The sequence below is a fragment of the Schistocerca cancellata genome, chromosome 11, assembly GCF_023864275.1.
Source record: "Schistocerca cancellata isolate TAMUIC-IGC-003103 chromosome 11, iqSchCanc2.1, whole genome shotgun sequence".
NCBI lineage: Eukaryota > Metazoa > Arthropoda > Insecta > Orthoptera > Acrididae > Schistocerca > Schistocerca cancellata.
Window position 1 is genome coordinate 93,960,597 of NC_064636.1, and position 17,254 is coordinate 93,977,850.

Consider the following 17,254-nt stretch of genomic DNA (forward strand, 5'->3'; position numbering starts at 1 on the left):
GTGCAAAACTTTTTTTGATGTGTGTACATTCAGGTCAGTGGAAATCAAAATGTCCTGTGGTGCCTTTCCTGCTCCCAGTCGGCCTCTTTGACATCCAAGCCCCCTTCAAGTAAACACTCACAAATAATACTGGATGGGATTATTTGTGACGGAAAGAATAAGAACTCTTCAGAAAATTTGCACTCTTCATTGTCTGTTAGCTAATACCTTTCTCTTTTGTGTGACATAAAATTGAATACAGGTAACACAAAACCCGTAAAGACTAGAGACAAGCAATACAGTACACATTTCTTCAATCCTTAGGTTCCAGCAATTTCTTCTTCTGTGCTTTCCTTAATGCAAAAGAACCTATTACCTCATGAAAGTCCGCCTCATAGGCAATTTTATTGTCGGTGGCTAGGACTGGGAGGCCAGGCAGACGTTCCTCAATCACTGCCGAACGCAGATAGCTTTTAATTGTTTTCAGTTCGCTGCAGCTTCGTTCACAGCTTACTGATGTCAGCAGTGACGTGCAGTGCAGTGCATGCGTAAAGCTGCACTGATGTAAGGAAAAAACTACTTCCAGGAAAACCTTCTCGCAAGTCATGCTTGCACAGATGTTGTAACAGACGAACGCAATTGATTATTCATTAATTTTAGTCACTAACTTCTTGAATAAGGTGGGTTCCCGCCAAACATCAGCTGCAATCAAGTCTTCCGAATATTTTCGTATTGGATCGACTCACTTTTTTGCAGACCCTCAGTCTGCCACTGTGTGACCACTGAGGAAGGCGAAATTTTTATGTAGGCCGTTTGCGCTGACTACCCTTGTTTCAGTTTACGTTCAAATTTTGTCAACTGTTACTTTGATGTCTCTGAAAAACAGGTTAGTTGGGTCTAGTGTTCATGATTCGTACTCGCGGATTTCGTCGTGTTGCCTCCTCTTTCTGGAAGCTCGTTTGCTTTCTGCATCTACGTATTCATGGATAATCTGCACATCACAGTTAAGTGCCTGGCAGAGGGTGCATCGAACCACGTTCACAATAATTCTCTATTATTCCAGTATCGAACAGAGCACTGAGAAAAACGATAACCTATATCTTTCTGTGCGAGCTCTGATTTCCCTTATCTCTGGAAGAATACCAGCCCAAATTGTGAAGTTGAGGATAAATATAAAATCCATGTTGTAGATGACCACCTTCATACTTTAATTCTGCGGCAAGAGAAGAGTCTTCAGTTTATTCCAGAGCTTTGACAACGTATGAATTATTTATTAGAGCTGTTACAGCTAGGCGTCAGCCGATCATCTTGTCTGACTACTTCTTTTAAGGTGGTTTTTGTACACTTTTGTATTAATTTCCACCGCATGTTGGATCCAATAGAAAAGCAATCACGCTTCTGTACAACCCCAAATATGATGATAATGATGATGTTTGGTTTGTGGGCACTCAACTGCATGGTCGTCAGCGCCCATACAAAGTCCCAATGTTTACACAGTCCAATTCAGCTACTTGCACGAATGATGATGATGATAATGATGATGATGATGATGATGATGAAATGATGAGGACAGCACAAACACCCAATCCGCGGGCAGAGAACATCCCCAACGCGGCCGGGAATCGAACCTGGGACCCTGTGATCCTGAGGCAGCAACTCTAGCCACAAGACCACGAGCTGCCGACACAACCCCAAATAGGCTAACCGTTTGTGGACACGATGGCGCAGAATGCAACCCCCAGAAATTTTAAGGAGTGTGACACACGTGGTACAAACTCTGCAAGCTCGTTCATTCTCATGATTCTGGATTGGACTTCTTTACATATGCCGACCATATTAGACGCATTATCGTAAGACTGATCACGACATTTTTGCACATCCAAACCATCGGCTTATAGTATTTCTAGTATTCACTTTTTGATGTATTATCCAGTCTCCCCATCAACTTCCTTTATTTCACATCCAGCTTCTGTTATTTTTGTATAACGTTTCACTTTACTCATTTGTTGTGCGTGAGATACATTTGGAGTGCAGTCAGATATGGTGGTGAAATAGTTGGTCTCCTTGATCTCATTGATAATGGCATTTCGAACTTTGTTTGTCATTATATGGATGGTTTCATTTTGCATTGGCTTCGACAAATAGGATACCTGTTGCCTTTTTACGTGATCTAACTGATACTTGATAGTAGGATTGAATTTGTCGAACAGGATTATGAAATTAAGAAAAGTTGCTTTACTAGTTTGAGGAAAATTTTCAGCGAGATGACTGCGTGTTTCTTCAGAACCTCTAAAGGCAAGACAGTTTGTGGCAAGATACATGACAGCGTTCGTTATTATGCGCAGAATATGTCTCCGCTTTCGATTTCTCAGAATGAATTATTTTCGCGATCTCGCGGTCGATGCCCTGACACGATTTCACTTACTGCAAACGGGTCTTCCATTTTATAAAATATTCTTTATGTGTTTGTGATGCTTCGTGCTCAGACAATCTCTCCGATGCTTTTTTCCAACTCACGGGACGTTCCCTACACAGGGTTGATGTAGAAGAGCTGCCGTACAGCTTGCAATCAGTACAGCAAGCTCTGCAGTTCCTGCTTTCGAACAAACAAGCCAGGATCTTCCAATATTTTCCTGATTTGCCATTGTTCCCAGCAACATGTGATATGACAAGTGACTACCGTTGCATTCAGTGGACCTAAAATATGTTTTCTGGTTGTTTATCATTTCGTAATACAGGTCGTTTGCTGAAGAATGACCTCTGTTGATTTGCAATTTTTTCGTTGTCCGGCCATGTGCGTGGGTCCATTGGATCTATAATTTTGTCTTTGCTACCCGTCTGCAATAAGTCAACAAATGCTAGCTCAGCGGCGTGTTGCTCCTGAGATAGTACTGACGATGGAGTCTGTTTACCGTTATCTGAGACCTGAACCTTCGACTGTTCAGTCGAATTATCTTACTGTCCGAATTACAAGAATTGTTCGAAGTTCCTGAAATCATAATATCAGAAGTATCAGAGGAGCTTGATGATACGTGTGCTTTGTGAAGCCATCTTCTTATCTTATAAGCCGATTTATTTATTTCCTCAATTTTATTCTTATTTCTTTTTCTGTTTTAAGCCCAGAAAGCTTGCTTCTTGGTGCATTCATCGTTTGCTCTTTATTACCTAAAAATATAAATTTATTTTAACACTGACACATCGTTCTTACATACAAAATGATGATCATGTTTGTGAGTTTTAATTAATTACAACACCAGTTTGTAAACCAGCATTTATAAACACTCCACAGAAATGCAAAACTGTGCGCCATTACGCCTATACTCCGGCCTCGCTACCGAGCAACCGTCTCTAGCCGCTCGCAGACGCGACTTCCACTCAAGGACTGACACTCCACTCCCGCTCACCCACTCCCAAACTGTTAACTGCAGTGCAATGTTTTCTTCAGTTTATGATCGCTGCACAGAGCGTTTGATAGATACTATGTAAGGCTACACCTATGTACCACTACAACATGTTCATAAGCATCTTGTCTTACCACCTGCATCCACTCATGCCCATTGTGCATTCCGACGGACTTGGGCAATTCCAGCAGGACAATGTGACATCTCACACGTCTAGAATTGGTAAGTTAGTACCTTACGGAGAGCCTTGCAGTTCCCTCCAGCAGTACTTCAGGCAGTAGTGGAGTCCACGCCACGTAGTGCAGCGACACTTCTGCGTGCTCGCGGGGGCCCTACAAGAAATTCGGCAGTTTGTAAGGGAACAACTGTGTGAGGGGAAATGACAAGTTTAATGTCGCAATATTTCTCACCAAAATTACAGCTTTTCACACAGTTTTTAACTCGCCAACATAAAAACAGCGTAATGCATAACACATCTTGCAAATATCAAAAAGTGATATAAGATTATACACAACAATGTTAAATGTTAACTCTCTGAAAGCACATTAATCCTAAGTACAGTATTATGGAAGTTTAATTCGAAGTTTCTTTACCTTAATCCTAAGCACAATAATATGAAACTTTAATTTGACGTCTCTTTACAAAACTGCTCCTACACATACGTTATGATGTTGGTCAGTAGCACGAAAATCGCCCGATTCCAGTACAAAGTTCGGTACTATTTAGGATGACACTCAAGTCTACGGTGGATGGTTAGTCAAGTGACAAATTTGAGCGCAAGATTACCAAAAGCCGCTCGAGTTTACAGTGGACGCAAGCTGGTGAACCGACAAAGTTTGCACCTCTGCACGCAGCATTTACCTTAAGCTGCGACGTGCTGCTGTCTGCAAGGCCGCCCTCTCACACTGAAATGCCTACAAAACTAATCTGGCCTTTGCTGAACTTTCCAGCAGAAACCTTCCCTATGTTTCTCGTTATGTCAGTGATGTATCTGACCCCAGGAATGTGTCAATAAAGTTTCCCCTTCCTGGGACAATGAATTCACGGTGTTCCTATTTCAATTTCCCGGAGTGTAGTTGCTGTTGCTGCTAGTTTCACTCCCACCGATTTAATCTTTCGTTTTTTTAATCATACTAGTCACAAAATATAAAAGAAGAACTAATTCCAGAGACAGAAATGTCTTACGTGTAAGCAACAGCGAATATTGCAAACATACTTCGGTCACACGAATAGGAGAGTTGGACATGGTGTTGGAAATGCGAACGTACTCCTTCAGACAGCATAACTTACGTCCGTAACCACCACCCCACAGCGAAGACACAGAACTTGCAACAACAGTGTCATTCATCTTAAGATATACTGAAGACTTTCACTATCGATGTGTAATTACTTCACGTTTAATTATAACAGAATATTATCAAGTATTATGTGTTTCCGCCAGATATTCAGATCACCATTCCCTGGAAACGGCATACTGTCCTAACACTCTACGACATGTGATGAAACCCAGTACGGTGTCAGCAGCTCTCCGTTTCTCGAGTACCGTGGCAGCCCTGAGCGAGGCGCCGTTTTGCCCCGACTGCCGCGCAGGCCGGTGATTGGCTGACAGCTCGCGGAGCCGCGTGTTTACCTGAGCTTCGTCCGCTAGCGCCATGCCTGTGCTGACGCGGCACCTGCACCTACGTCTGCGTGGCTGCTCTGCCAATCACACTTAAGTGCCTGGCAGAGGCTTCATCGAACCACCTTCACAGTAATTCTCCATTATTCCACTCTCGAACAACGCGCGGAAAATACAACACCTGTAACTTTCTGTGCGAGCTCTGATTTACCTTCCCTTATTTTATTACGATCATCTTTACTACCTCTCTAGATCGGCGTCAACAAAAAATTTTCGATTTCGGAGGAGGAAGTTGGTGATTGAAATTTGGCGAGAAAATCTCGCCCAAACAGAAAACCGCTTTGTTTTAATGGTGTCTATCCCAAATCCAATATCATGTCTGTGACACTCTCTCTCCTATTTCGCGATAATACGAGGATGCTTTGAGAAGTTCTCGGAATTGAATAGAAAAAAAAGTAATTACATCACTGAAACTTTTTTTATTTTTCAGTGTAGTCTCCTTGTAGATTAATGTACTTGGTCCGACGATGTTCCAGTGCCTTGATCCCACCTCGAAAATGAGTTTCCTCCAGGCCTGCGAAACAGTTGTCAACTCTGGCCATCAAGTCTTCGTTTGAAGTGAATCATCGTGTACCAAGAAAAATTTCCAGTTTTGGGAAGAGACGGAAGTCTGACGGAGCCATATCACGTGAGTAAGGCGGGTGTGGCAACTGTTGATGCCTTACGGTGCGTTCGAAATCAGCGGCGGCTGTCGTCAGTTGAGCGCAGTGGCCAGCGCGTGCTGGGCTGGCCGGCCTGCGGCACTCCCCAGACCGCCGGCTCACAGCGCGCCACCCTCGCACACCTTACGGGCTGGCTCGCCGCCTTCTTGATGAACTGCGTAGCATTTCGTTAATGCTCCCAGTTATTGCGATATTTCGATATTAGTAAACTACTGCAAGAAATTCTTCAAGTTTGCAGTGGAAAGTAAGAGCCGCTACGAATTTGCGTTGCGTGCATGTAACTTCATATGGTTGCTTCGTACGAAACGTAGAAAACATACTGAATTATTCTTTAAACTGGAGGGGATCCGTCTGCTGTCTCGAGAAAATGGAAAGTACCTAAACCACTCCGTCATGAAAGCACGCGCCAGCGAAAAAGCCAGAAAGAAAGTCAAAAATCCCAAATATCTCATAAATCGTTCCGGGTAGCGAATCAAGATTTTGGCAAATGATCGCTCGTTCTTGTGGGATTCCATTGCTAACATAGCGCACGCAATTTACAGCATCATCAACAACGCCAACATCTTGGCAATAATCTGCATTGAAACTGAAAGATTTCGCTGTCTGGATTTGTTTGGCGATCTTTTCTTTAACTTGAAGTACACATATATTTATTAATTTATTTATAATGAGTTTTGACCTAAAGTAATATGACTATCTCTACCCTTACGTTTTCCTTACTTTTTTCTTTTCTTTTTGCTTTCAATAACTGCCTCGAACATGTGCATTTTGGGAAGTGGATCTTACTTCAACTACATTTAGAAACCCACAAAGGAATTGTAGGTATTGTCTGCGAGTGTGCAATGATTTAAATCAATGTGGAATGTTGGAAATTTGTGCCGGACAGAGATTCGAACCCAAGTCTGCTGCTTGCCGGAACATATCGTCCTTTAGAACAGACACCACATGTTCGCAGTTAAGGCGAAAACGGCCAGGGATCTCTTCAGTTCGAATGCACACCAGGCTCGAACTCATACGGGGTTCTGCAAGATGTGTAGCCCCTCTCGCATTTTCGTCGGTTGTAGGTGACATATTTTAATCTGACTTTATTATTTTCTTAGCAATTAAAAGAAACATTTAGTTTCATTACTATTTAAATACAAAGTGATCTCTAAGAGTAGCAAGTAAAGGGAAAAAAAAGAATGTTATTTTGTAGATTGTTTCGGTCTACACAAGCTGCTATACGACATTGTCAGCTCTCTTCTGTTTCTCGCTTGCTCCTTGTTGCTTTTGTTGCCATTTACGGTTACTGATTTGATTTCTGCCGTTTTTATTGAGATTGCAGTAAAATTTTTATTAATTTGTGCTGTGTAAAAGAAGTATTAAAAATACAACAAACTTTAATTTAAACAGTGTAAGTCCTATAACCAGAGATAGCCCTGCGGCAAGTCGGTGCTAATTACATCCTACGAAATAATTATTTCTTAATTCTGAAACTTGGATAGAGGGATAGAAATATTAACTGTTCCTTAAATGAGAATTCATTAAGAAGTGACTTTTTACTAAATAGGCTGCGAGATTTTTAAAAGTGATTTTAACCATAAATTTTTTGAGTGAACAGTTTGCTACGAACCACAAAGATATTAACAGTGTCAGTCCTATGTTATCTTTAAACTTCAATAGGACGCAGAGGATAAAATCTCCGGTCTAGCCGGAACTTTTTCTTGTAATTAGTTAAATCACATTTTTGGCCCCTGCATGTTAGGAAAGATTAGAAAGTTAACATAACAAAATGATTTAACTGTACCTTAACACAGGTCGTCTTAAATAATCGAGGTAGTCCGTTACATTGCGTGTGAATAAACAGTGCATTATTTACGTATCCCACGTAGTGCGTATTAAAAGCTATTTAAAAAATATATAATAAGGAACTGTGTTGCTCTGCGGCAGATTGTGTATCTTGTCAATGTCTAAATACGACCAGAGAAAAATATTTCCAAGTCAGCATCGTCGTTACCAAGTGGGTCGTAAGCCAGGGGGCAGGCATAGTATGGGGGCCGCGCAGGCTGGGACCCGGCTGCCGAACGCCACCCCCACTACATGGCCAGTCCGACCCTGATTATGCACATACGTACATTGCTTCTGCCCCTCGTTGCCTTCGGCTATGCATGAGTGCCCCATAGAAGTGCACCAAGATTTCAGTTATTCGAAATGTAGCTACAAACAAAACGATTTCTCAAGTTCTCCAGTACAACGAAGAGGTGCTGGAACTTGAGGGATTATCACACTATGTCATCGCAACTAACCGGACACCTAGTTGAAAGTGACTTGTAAGTTCGTGGCGCCCTCCATTCGTAATGCTGGCATTCAGTACGGTGTTGGCCCACCCTTAGCCTTGATGACAGCTACCACTCTCCCAGGCATACCTTCAGTTAGGTGCTGGAACGTTTTTTGGCGAATGGTACCCCATTCTTCACGGAGTGCTCCACTGAAGGGAGGTGTCGATGTCGGTCGGTGAGTCCTGGCACGAAGTCGGCGTTTCAAAACATCCCAAAGTTGCTGTTGGTGCAGGCCAGTCCATCACAGGGATGTTATTGTCGTGTACCCACTCCGCCACAGGCCGTGCATTATGAAAATGTGATCGATCGTGTTGAAAGATGCAGTCGCCATCCCCAAATTGCTCTTCAACAGTGGGATGCAAGAAGGTGCTTAAAACATCAATGTGGGCTTGTGATAATGCCACCCATGGAAAACACGACCACACCGCAACACCACCGCCTCCGAATTTTACTTTTGCCACTACAGACGCTCTCAGATGACGTTCTCCGGGCATTCGCCGTATCTACACCCAGCCACCGGATCGTTATGTTGTGTACCGTGATTCGTCATTCCACACAACGTTTCTCCACCGTTCAATCGTGCAACGTCTACGCTCCTTACACTGAGCGAAGCGTCGATTGGCATTTAATAGCGTGATGTGTGGCTCAGGAGCAGCTGCTCGACCATGAAATTCAAGTTTTCTCACCTTCCGCCTAACTGTCATAGCGCTTGCAGAGTTTGGAATCGCTGTGAGATGGCCTGGATTCATGTCTGCCTATACAGATTACGACGCTCTTAGTTGGCGGTGTGTGTCAGTCAACAAACGAGGTCGGCCTGTACGCTTTTGTGCTGTACGTGTCCGTTCACTTTTCCACTTCACTGTCACATCGGAAGCAATGGACCTAGGGATGTTTACGAGTGTGAAAATCTCGCGTACCGACGTATTACACAAGTGACACCGAATCACCTGACCACGTTCGAAGTCCGTTAGTTCCGCGGAGCGCTCCATTCTGTTCTCTCACTATGTCTAATGACTACTGAGGTCGCTGACATGGAGTACCTGGCAGTAGGTGGCAGTACAATGGACCTAATATGAAAAACCGTATGTTCTTGGGGATGTGCAGATACTTTTGTTCACATAGTGCATATCGATCATATATAGTGCGGGAATATGAAAAGATTTTGAAAGGTTGTTGGTTGTGATTAACTACAATGGTGAATATCGATGTACAAAAAATGAAATCGTTCTCGTCTCCCTGAAATGAAACAAAAGACACTTTTTCTTCCTGTACCGTTTTCGTTGCTTGCAAGACATCGAAGTATGTGAATTATCTTTCATTAGTTCTGCCGATAGTTGGATACAGACATGGTTTTGCACGAGACTGTTGTTTCCTATTACGTGATTTACATATGTAACCATATACATTCCTGGAAATGTAAAAAAGAACACATTGACACCGGTGTGTCAGACCCACCATACTTGCTCCGGACACTGCGAGAGGGCTGTACAAGCAATGATCACACGCACGGCACAGCGGACACACCAGGAACCGCGGTGTTGGCCGTCGAATGGCGCTAGCTGCGCAGCATTTGTGCACCGCCGCCGTCAGTGTCAGCCAGTTTGCCGTGGCATACGGAGCTCCATCGCAGTCTTTAACACTGTTAGCATGCCGCGACAGCGTGGACGTGAACCGTATGTGCAGTTGACGGACTTTGAGCGAGGGCGTATAGTGGGCATGCGGGAGGCCGGGTGGACGTACCGCCGAATTGCTCAACACGTGGGGCGTGAGGTCTCCACAGTACATCGATGTTGTCGCCAGTGGTCGGCGGAAGGTGCACGTGCCCGCCGACCTGGGACCGGACCGCAGCGACGCACGGATGCACGCCAAGACTGTAGGATCCTACGCAGTGCCGTAGGGGACCGCACCGCCACTTCCCAGCAAATTAGGGACACTGTTGCTCCTGGGGTATCGGCGAGGACCATTCGCAACCGTCCCGCACACCGTTAGGCCGTCTTCCGCTCACGCCCCAACATCGTGCAGCCCGCCTCCAGTGGTGTCGCGACAGGCGTGAATGGAGGGACGAATGGAGACGTGTCGTCTTCAGCGATGAGAGTCGCTTCTGCCTTGGTGCCAATGATGGTCGTATGCGTGTTTGGCGCCGTGCAGGTGAGCGCCACAATCAGGACTGCATACGACCGAGGCACACAGGGCCAACACCTGGCATCATGGTGTGGGGAGCGATCTCCTACACTGGCCGTACACCGCTGGTGATCGTCGAGGGGACACTGAATAGTGCACGGTACATCCAAACCGTCATCGAACCCATCGTTCTACCATTCCTAGACCGGCAAGGGAACCTGCTGTTCCAACAGGACAATGCACGTCCGCATGTATCCCGTGCCACCCAACGTGCTCTAGAAGGTGTAAGTCAACTACCCTGGCCAGCAAGATCTCCGGATCTGTCGCCCATTGAGCATGTTTGGGACTGGATGAAGCGTCGTCTCACGCGGTCTGCACGTCCAGCACGAACGCTGGTCCAACTGAGGCGCCAGGTGGAAATGGCATGGCAAGCCGTTCCACAGGACTACATCCAGCATCTGTACGATCGTCTCCATGGGAGAATAGCAGCCTGCATTGCTGCGAAAGGTGGATATACATTGTACTAGTGCCGACATTGTGCATGCTCTGTTGCCTGTGTGTATGTGCCTGTGGTTCTGTCAGTGTGCTCATGTGATATATCTGACCCCAGGAATGTGTCAATAAAGTTTCCCCTTCCTGGGACAATGAATTCACGGTGTTCTTATTTCAATTTCCAGGAGTGTATTAATGGCGTTCGCTTTGCGCTATTAAAACACAATGCAAGCGTCCCTTTAGCGGGACTTATGAAATCCATTTCCTGTGGCTGCTGATTGGCGGCTGCGTTCCACCTCGCAAAGTGACCCCATTGTGCGTCCCGCGCACAGCCTGGCAAAAGCACTGCAGCCGATTTCTTTATTGTGGCCGTCATTCGCTGCTGATGTATATAAAGTGTAGTAGTTTATAAGGTGTTTCTCCTTGTTACATACTGCTTATAGACTTAAAACAGCTCACGGAAATTTTTCTGCTGAGCGAGTGTTTTGTAAGCCACCTTTCTCGTGGGTGAATTATATTTTCTCCTTATTTTTATCCCACTCAGCCTGGTAACTGTTTTCGCCACAGACTATTTTATGTCGCCATTCCACCTGAGATTTATCCGGACGGTTACTCCAGGCTACAGATAAGACTTGGGACAGCGTGCTGGACAGCGGTCAGTCGGTGAGCGCGAGGGGCGCCGTCTGCGTCAGTGTCGTTACCGCCGGCGGGGCAGCACGTCGCCTCTGCCGCCGACACGTCTCGCCCACAATCGCGTGAGACAGACTGCTCTGGCCAGTTCACTTAATAGCTGTGCGACAGTTTCAAATGAATTGTGTGTACGATTTTGTTATTTATTCCCCACTCGCAATTCATGTCCTTTGTGCCAGTTGTCAATTCCGTTCATTGGTGTTTGTACGACGTTGAGAAGAAAATTCAGGTGAAAGGGGGAGGGTGTGAGTGGTTTGGACGCCAGCAAGTAGCGTAGCGTTGTCCCACTGGAACGTCGTACCTCGGTGACGATGCGGGAACACAATCTGAAAGGGCATTATTCACGCACTCACTTCAAAATTTTCGCATCATGCCCGGAACTAAGGGAAACTGGCCAGCTCGAAGGCCAGTTCCCGTCAATGTTCTGGTAGCACAACCTGAATCGGCGTTATTCGTGCAGTCCACTTCAAATTCTTCTCAGCGCAAGCAGAGCTCTTCTTAGGCGACACTCCTCACAACACAGTGTCAGAGGGCAGTCACGGGTCAAGCCGGAGGGAAGCTGAGACAGACAAGAAGTGGCCCAGCTGGATAATAACATGAGTGAGGCTCGGGGATTTGCCCAGTTGGAACATAATGACCTAGTGATTTTCTATTAACGGAGTGTGAAGCCTCATCCATCCTGCTCACTTTAATATTTCATAAAGAAGGCCAAATATTATTCTAGAGCACTACTCCTCAGATCTGGACGTCTAAAGACAGCTGGCAGATCAGTTCACACTGATGTTTTGGTAACGGAGTCTGAATGGGAATTACTCGAGCTACCCACTTCAGTACTCCCACAACACGCCCAGAGGTCATCTTAGGCCACGTCGCGTTCAACATGATACCAGAAGGTGGCCTCGCATGTCACTACAGGGGACCTGCGGAAGATAAGGAATGGCTGAACTGAATAACTGCTTAAGGAACGGGTCCCTGTCCAGCTACAAGATTATGACCTAAAAATGTTCTGTACTGTGTGAACGAAACACAAACAAGACTTAATCGTGCTACTCACATTAATGTTCCCTTAAAAATCCCATATGTTATTTTACAGCACTTCCCTCTCAAAATAATACCACAAGGCCACCTTCTATGTGACTCTACGTAGCCTCTGAAAGCTAAGGAATGGCCCTGCTAAATGTGTCCGTAAGTTAGAGAAGTGATTTTGTCTACCTCTTATACTGCGTCTGATAACGTGTAGGAACGGAATCTGAATAAGCGTTATTCAGGCTGCTCACTTCAATGTTACCTTGCAATATCCAAGTAAACATTTACACATTGGCCGGCCGAAGTGGCCGAGCGGTTAAAGGCGATACAGTCTGGAACCGCACGACCGCGACGGTCGCAGGTTCGAATCCTGCCTCGGGCATGGATGTGTGTGATGTCCTTAGGTTAGTTAGGTTTAAGTAGTTCTAAGTTCTAGGGGACTTATGACCACAGCAGTTGAGTCCCATAGTGCTCAGAGCCATTCAAACATTTTACACTACCATTACTTACAACATGATTCAGAAAGGAGATCCAGTATGTCACCCCTAGAGAACTGAAGAACACAGGGAAATGATCAGGTGGGTAACGTAGTAGGGGAGGAAGAATGTGTTCTGCAGCTGGAAAACCGATTCCCACTGATGTCGTAGGAGTGACATCACTCATGCTGTCCACATCAATATTCTCTCAACACATCCAGATCATTCTTGGCCACTTTACTTACAACATGATCCCAGAAAGTGACCTTCCGTTTTACTGCAGATAAGCAGAAGATAAGCTGAAGGGGATGCGGAATGAGTGAGCTCAATCAATTTTTCTCGACTCCTTGTGTTGCCATTGTCCGGTATCTACGCGGGGTCGGCGCGGTTATTCTTGGGGAGCGGCCTTGTTGATCTGACTGGTGGCCGGATGCCTTTGCTGTCGCCACCTCGTTCTCCCCCCCAAAGGGGCATCTGCGTACCCAGCTGCCTGCACGAGGTGCTACTCACGTTAGAAAGTAAACGAATGTTCCTTACATAGCGTTAACTTGGGTACCGTCCTGGCATTCACCCAGTCGGATGTGGAAAACCGCCTAAAAACTATATCCAGGCTGGCCAGAAAGCCGACCCCCTTCGTTAATCCTCCAGGCTGATTCGAACTGGGGCCAATGCGCACTGCATCCTGGAAGCGGTCACAGCTATTTGGGCAGGCAACGGTTGAGGTGAATAAAACTTACAAAACGCTTTGGGTAACATCCGGCTGGAAGATCACGTCTCGGTAATATTGTAGGAATGGAATCTCAATGGGCCATTCTCCACGCTGCAGTTTTCAACGTTCTCCCAACAACCCCAGAAGTTATTAGGTTGGTGCGTCGGTTCGTAGTGTTTTTGTTTTGCATGTTTGTATTCCAGTTGCTATGGGCTTATTTCACGATTTGCAGCTTTTATTTGTAGTTCACTTTTGGTATTCGAATTTACATACTGCCATTTTTTGTAATTTGGAGATAGTGACTGGAGCTGTGGGCGCTACGGAATATAAAGTGGAGTGGAGAAATCGGAACATATCGGACATATTCTTCTGTTTGAGTCCAACAGAAGAGTGAGGGCAGGGGAGGCGGCCAGAAACATTAGCGCCGTGTCTGCGGATGGCGATACCGGACAGAGCGCGCCAATAAAATGGTTGTCTCGCTCCGAGGAGGATCGTTTCGACATTAGTGACACTCCATATCCAGGAAGATCTTCGGGGTTTGATGAAAATAGTTTAAACGCATTAATCCAAATGGTCAATGCCATTGCACTCGAGAACTGGTTGTTTTGACTTTCCTGACTGCTAAACCAGTCATTCCGACAATTGTATTGTTTCCGATTTCTTTGCACATTTTCATAGTCATTTAGTCTTGGTTTCTTTGCGCTTCCTATGTACTGCATTCCGAAACGACTTCTATTGCCGTATTCCTGTCCTTTCCTGAACAGTTTTGTAGTTTCTTCTTTCGTCGCTCATTAGAAATAATTCTTGTATTTCATGCCTTTATACATAAAGAGCCATGATTACGTCTGTCGCCTTTACTTTAGGCACAGAAAGTCTCCAGAGGCACCACCCATATATCAAGTAACAGTTTAGTGTTGTATTTACTAGCGTGGTCCTACTATTTGCTTTATTTGCAAATAGTATTTGTTTTTGGTTTAAGTTAGTATCGAAAACCTTGGATTACTGATTTGTTATGTCACCTTGACAGGGTGTGGGGGGCATGTGGGGCGTGGGGGGCGTGGGGGGCATGGGGGCGTGGGGGCGTGGGGGCCGTGAGGGATGTGGGGAGCGTGGGGGGCGTGGGGGGCATGTGGGGCGTGGGGGGCATGGGGGCGTGGGGGGCGTGGGGGCGCGGGGGGCGTGGGGGGCGTGTGGGGCGCCGCCCCTGGACTGACCCCCATCCTGATGCCTTCCTCCCGGATTTTGCCCCGACACCGAAATTAACGAGACTGGCTAAGGAGTCCAGAAAGTTACCTGGGTGAGCCCATTCCTGTTCTGAACAAGAAATAAACTTTCTTTTAGTACCTTATAATTGAAAGGCCCCCAAAGAATGGCCACACAGCCTCTGTCCTGTCTAGCTCCCTTCTCCATCGGTACTGAATTAACTTCATCTTTATTTTGAAGTAGCACTGAATTACTGGATACGTGCTATTCAGTTTCGTGTCGTTCGTACATCTTTGTGATATGCTTCTCAGTTTCTTACCACTGTCCAAGATGTTCCTCAGCTTTTATGGTTCTGATGTACAATACTAAGATATGTCTTTACCATGTTATGGTGAATGTGAGACCATGCATGATACACTCAAGCCATTTCGGTATTGTTCTGACGACATTATCAGCACATATCTTCCAGTAGGACAACGCTCTGTTACTGCGCCATTAGGCTCCTCTCCTCCTTTTCTTTTACAGTGGCGCACTGGAACAGCTTCAGTTATGGTATGGTGGCGAACTGAATTGTAAAATAAACAGTGTGTGCCGAGTAGGTGGTTATGGCAGACTCGTGGCTGTAGGGAACGCGTTCCCCGTTCTGCAGCCGACCCGTCGTAAGGGCGGGATTTCTTTGAAAAGGACATGGCCTCACTCGTCACTGCAGCACTGCTTCCTGGGGCGCTCGCGCAGAAACTTTGCGTCTGCTGGACAGGGTAACCGTGCTGAGCTGCCACAGCAGTGTCCGGGGGTCGTCCAACACGGTCTGCCACCTCGTGTACAGCGCGACAGGTGTTGGACCTCAGGGTGGAGGCAGAGTGTCGTTACTCACCACGAGTGTTACACAGCTCCATCCCTCCATGAGGAGCCCGACTTCGTTATCAGCAGCATACTGAACGTTATCCATTTTGTCGTTCATGTTTAGGATAAACTGAAATGTTGAGGAGGAACCCAACCCAGTCTCCTATTGCCTCTGCAACTCTGTAATTACTTTACGTACCAGCAAGACCACGTGCATCACGCACACTGCCTTATACAGCTCCACTACCGCTGACGTACCTCACCTCACCTCACCTGGCCATCACACACAGGGGCACACTGCTATGTCACGTTGTGTCAAACTGCAGCCCAAGATACCCGCACCCGTTTCGTAACGGAGCAATAAAACGTGCTAGATAATTCACCTGGAAAGTGCCTGGCAGAGGGTTCATAGAACCACATTCACACTAATCCTCTATTACTCGACTCTCGAACAGAGTGCCAAAAAAACTATCACTTATATCTCTCCGTGCGATCTCTGATTTCCCTTATTTTATTGTGATGATCGTTTCTCCCTAAGTAGGTCGGCGTCAACAGAATATTTTCGTATTCGGCGTAGAAAATTGGCGAATGAAATTTCGTGAGAAGGTCTCGCCGCAACGAGAAACACACTTTGTTTTAATGACGTCCACTCCAAATCCTGTGTCACTTGCACGACACTCTTTGCCCTGTTTTTCGGCAGTACAAAACGTGCTTCTCTTCTTTGAAATTTCTCTACGTCCTCCGTTAATCCTACCTGGTAACGGTCCCACACTGTGCAGCAGTACTCCAAAAGAGGACGCACAACCGTAGTGTGGGCAGTCTCTTTAGTAGATCTGTTGCATCTTCCAAGTTTTCTGCCAATAAAACACACTCTTTGGTTTGCCTTCCCCGCAGCGTTTTATGTGTGTTCTTTCCAATTTAAGTTGTTCGTAATTGTAATTCCTCCGTATTTAGTTGAATTTACGGCCTTTACATCTCACACTGGAGTCCGTGCTAAATTTCGAGCTTGTGCAAAATATCGCCAATCTTGGCAATTTTGCGTTCGTTTAAATTTGGTCTGCTTTTTTCGTTGTTTCTGCGACAGTCTTCTGAACTGTTTTGCGATCCCAGTTCCGCCTCTTGTTAATTTATTTGCTATAAATTTCTCAATTTCTGTCGACACTATTTATTTGAATCAAGTCAAATGTGGTGTACATTTGCAGTATTAATTTGGAAGGGTGGAGATTGTCTCTGAGAAAGGCGTCAAGGAAATTTTTATCTGCTGCTTTGAATAGATAAGTTTTCCGTTTATTTTGGGGGATTTCGGAGCTACGACAACCTTCTGTTACCTAATCCGTGTATCGGTTTTGACGCTCATTAATGTAATTATTTGTTGCTAAGAGGTCAAGTGTGTTTTCACAACTGTTTGCCATTCGAATGCGCGTATGAACTAATTGTTCGAAATAATTTTAAGACAACGCGATTAGCACAATATGGGTGATGCTCTGTGTTTACCTCCGGATTTAAACATGTAGTTTCGTCAACATATCGAGGATAAATTGAAGTCACTACCAACTATAGTCGTGTGAGTCGGGTACGTGTTTTCCAGTAGAACACTGCTCCTTTATTCACTTTCCTCGTTAAACATCATGAAGTGCCCAGACGTTGCTCAGCTTG